Here is a 4,785-nt window from a genome sequence, read left to right on the forward strand (position 1 = left end):
GGAAATTAGACTGAATGTATGCTGTTGGTTTGGATTTGATTCGATCTGTTCTAGAATGACTCACGATTTAAGGCCATCCCACCCCAAAATTTTACACCCTGTTACATTGAACGTTCAAATACCTGCGTATTAAATATAGGCTTAAAAAATAACTAATTGTACAGATTGCGACTAATTTGCGAGATGAATCTTTTAAGCCTAATTGCTCTATGATTTGACAATGTGACGGATTAATTAGGCTTAATAAGTTCGTCTCACGAATTACTGTTGGATTCTGTAATTAATCTTTTTATTAGTATCCGATTACCCCATGCGACACCCTGTATAATACCCGATGTGACACGGTAAAACTTTAGACTCTTGGATCTAAACACCCCTAGATGGAAAAGGATATGTTTGCCCAACACAAGGCAACACAAGGCAAGGAGCAGGCATCAGCACAACACAAGGCAAGGTCGCTACCGGCGGCGAGAGATCGGGGCTGTCAGGCTGCTCGATCTAGAGCTGATTGCAGTCAAAGTTGACGGCAAAGGAGAGAGAACTGACGGAAATGGAAGAAACTTTAGGTGCTATTAAAGTAAACTAGTAATTTTTAGTGTTATAAATCTAAAAACGTAAACTTTCGATGCTATACAACCAATCTTCCCAAACTTAAATCCCTCGTGAACTATTCAAAAGACGCCTAAGATAGTACATGTTGGGCCTAAAGAATTTAAAAGAACACTCGGGTGTCTCAGTAGCAGCAACAGTCCTTTCCACCTATCAACATCAATATATCCATACACCTGCAACTGCAAGTGCAACCCTGCAATCAGATTTTTCTTCAAGCACGGTTTCTAGGCTGAACTCCATCATCAGATCGCATATCCAAGGTGGTATTGATATGGTACTGATATGTGATGATTTGCAGATAAATTGGTCTTGTCGAAGATAAATTGGCCTGCTTATAGACTGCAATTCAATATTAGGGAAATTCCTGAGATGCTTCACATATACATGATCCAAAATCCAGGTTAAGAAATCCAGGAGAATTAAGAAAAAAAAATACAAATTGGATCAGTAAACTGAACAAATTTATGAAGAAGACGAGACACATATGCATCGCATTCATCACGACTCAACACTGCCTAATCCCATCATATCAAGAAGTTTATAATTTTCGTTGATCCAGATAGGATTTAAAGCACTAAGCCGTCAAAGTCATACACTAGTATGAATTTCAGACAAAAGACAATATAAACAGAGTACATTAATGGCATAACTTAAATCCCTCGTGAACTAACCAAGAGACGCCAAATATAGTAAACGTTTGGGTCTAACAGAATTCAAAAGAACACTAGGGTGTCTCAGTATCAGCAACAGTCCTTTCCACCTTAGCAACATCAATATATGCATACACCTGCAACTGCAAGTAGAACACTGCAATCAGATTTTTATTTCAAGTACCATACATAGCAAAAATAAAGGGGGTATAATGGTAGAAAACTATGCGTATCCAAGCAGGACAATTTGCAATCTAACTAACTGCTGCATACATAAATAGTACAACTGAGAGGATTCAATTCTTAAATTGCGGTGTTAATGCATACAGAACACTTCTGTTGCAGTTAGTATGTGGCAAGGAAAGCTGCTTCGTAGTAAAAGAAACACAGAACAAGGCAGCTCTTAGATCTCCTTATCATGGAGGAATTTAGGATAATAAGTGGGCATATCTTAAACCCAACTTACTGACCATTACCTTAACAACGTAAAAGTGAAGTCTCACTAAAACCCCATGTGGCACAAAAAACAAAAAACATAAAAACACAATGTTGATGTCGGGATATAATAGATTCGATCAATACTCAGAATCTCCTTTGATGCTTATTACTGCTGTTGGACTAGGGAGTTAATTAATGTTCCATAAAAAAACGACATTTAAAGTAAATATCCATTTTTTTCATGAGTATTCATATTTTTCTTACTAACATAGTTTCTTACAACTTGTTCAAACTGGCACTTGTCTTAGTACATGAACATGTTCAACATAAAAAATAATATTCTGACAGCTGTAAACCAGTGATGAAAAACTTCGAACTGAACCTAAATTGAAATTGTGAGACTGCATTGATGCCAAAATGAGGTACAAAAAACAAGAATAATGTAGCTCAGAGTGGAATGAATAACACAGTATCAAGACCAACATAGTCTAGTTTTGTGTACAATAAGTGAGGAAGAACACATCGTCATACCAAATAGAAAGAGTAAAAATACTAGAATAGATCAATGACATGCAACTTCTTTGGCAAAATACATATTCCATTCTTGCAACAAAATATGCCAAAATAAGATATTTCAGGCATGTAAACTAAACATGCACTTGATACTTACCAAAGTATATGACTGATAAACAGCTTCAAATGAACTAATATATTTCCTCATCACGGCATCTACAAAATGATCTATCAAAGGGATCATCTGTAGTCAAATCACTGATGTGCTTCATGTGTACCAAACTATCCACCCCATAATCAGCCTGAAAATCAAATGTAACTCTTCGTGAAGCTCTGCCATAAAGCTGTAGCTTCTGATTTTGTTTTTCAATCCATTTTGCTTCACATTTGTCACGACGGGCTACAAGCTTGATACATTCTAGCACTCGAGCATTTAACACAAAGAACCTGATGAAGTTCAAATCTAACATATTTCCCTGATAGTTTATAAATTCCACCATCTTGAGATGTAGATCAAAGCACTCAAGTGAAACATTTCGCCGTATATTCTTTAAGTTCCCCTGATTGAATGCCTGACAAGAAAACAATTGAGTTGAAAGAAACACGATATCAGCATAGATCCAAGAAGAGGACTGATGCCGTAGCCCATAGCATAATAGAAAAAAAGAGAGTGTTTATTCACTGAATTTAACAAAGAAAAAACACTCACCACAATGTATAGCTTTTCTACGCATGGAAAGCATTTTATGAAGTCAATAACAACATCCAGATCAGGAGTGGTGTCAAGGGCTAAAATCTTCACACTGCGCATCACATTGGACAGACTAACAGGTACCATCTTCTGAAATAGACATGGTGAGTGAACTGTATGAGTGAGGAATTTAAAGAAATAGCATATTAAGACATATAAATGCCTGCATGATATGTGCATGCAGCTACCTGGAAAACCATGGTTCCAAGCTCAAGTGTGGTAATTTTATGGCTTAGATAGCCCAATGTCTTCAGTTTCGGTGCCTGAATAACCCGAATAACAAAGTCACCCTGCCATATAGTGTGTGGGGTAAGCCTTTCCAGGAGTGGGGCATCCTCAACAATGACTTCCTCCAGCTTTTCATCTTTTCGGGTATCATTTGACACACCAAGGCTCCGAAGGGTCAAGGAGCTGATCCGGAGACGACGACAGCCCCTGTTCCAGCCAGCACCAAGCTCTCCAAGACAGGGCATTGTGACAGAAGAGCATGGAGAGTGCTATCTGAGATGTTCACATTGGATAGGGTGAGCTGCATAAGGTGTGGGAAATAAGCAGTCTCCATGGGAAACAGAAGCGTGTCACATGTTCCACTAATCCAGAGAACACGTAGAGTAGGCGAGAGACGGAGTACAGACAGCGGAACTGGAGGATAGCGAGAGCAATTATAATGATAGAAAAGTTCAAACTCCTGGAGGTTGTCAAGCCTAGGCGATCCAAGCAAGGAATCAACGACCGGAAAGTGGTTGTAGTCAAAGGTCCAGCTGACAGAGAATCGGCGGACAGGACCCTTGTGGGTTCGCAGCGTGCTGCGGATGGTGGCCACATCCTTAGCTATTCTGCCACCATTGACCCTGGCCTCAAGATTGAGAGGCGCGGATCGCCATAGGGGGTGCCACCGCCGCGAGAGCACCTGGGTGCAGGCCGCATCCTTGCCGGGGAGGATGGTGATGATGCCGATGAGGATATCATCTGGGAGGCGGTTTATCAGGTCTTCTCCTCCTCCGGGCGCCAGATGTGGGTTGCTGGATTCCTCCTCCAGCTTCCTCTTCTTGGCCCTTGTCACCACACCCATTTTCTTGGCCCTTTTTGCCACTCAACAAATCTGTGTGGATCAGGTACAAAACCTAACCAAGAACCTCTTATTCTTTGTGCGCAATTTTGATCAGGCACAAACCCTCTTCTTTGTTCGAGTGAATGAATGCAGACGCTACACCCCTGATTGATATCCAATGCAGACCAATAAACCCCCTGCCCCCCTGGTTTGGAAATGCAAAAATGTGGGGAAACGAACTTAATTTCTATGACATTGCAAGAAAAAAAAAAAGTCTATCGAACCGAATAAACATGTGGAATCCGAGATTATTATAGGAGCAAAAGGGAAAAGATTAGGGGGTGGGGAGGCAAACCCTAACCAGAAAATCGCTTCCCTCTCCGTTGAGCGGCCGCGTCTGGGAGTTCACCCTAACACATTTACACTCACCTTCGCTTCTCCTCCTCCGCCGCCGCCGCCGCCGCCGATGGGGGAAGAGCGCGGCGGTGGAACTCCGGACGCCGCGATGGAGCAACCGTCCAGACTCCAGAACGAAGAGAGGTAGGGGGGACTGAGGAAGGTATTTGGGCCTGATGGGCCGTATATGGTCGTGGCCCAGGAAGAGAAAGGGGAGGGACGGCCCAATTTGATTGAGTTTTTTTTTTTTTTTTTGAGAATTAACTTGATTGAGTTGAATTGATACTTGACTTCACATTTTTCCCGAAATTAGGTGGAAGGTAGATTGACAGATTGTTTGGTATTTGGGATGAAGTTTGGAATTTTTTTTTCCG

The 4,785-nt window shown here is 41.3% G+C and overlaps 1 pseudogene; it reads right to left on the bottom strand.

Moving 5' to 3' along the window:
• Positions 1 to 371: 371 nt before the first annotated feature.
• LOC127756748 (F-box protein At5g03100-like) lies at positions 372 to 4,525 on the bottom strand (annotated as a pseudogene).
• Positions 4,526 to 4,785: the final 260 nt, after the last annotated feature.

The sequence above is a fragment of the Oryza glaberrima genome, chromosome 12 (assembly GCF_000147395.1).
Source record: "Oryza glaberrima chromosome 12, OglaRS2, whole genome shotgun sequence".
Lineage (NCBI taxonomy): Eukaryota > Viridiplantae > Streptophyta > Magnoliopsida > Poales > Poaceae > Oryza > Oryza glaberrima.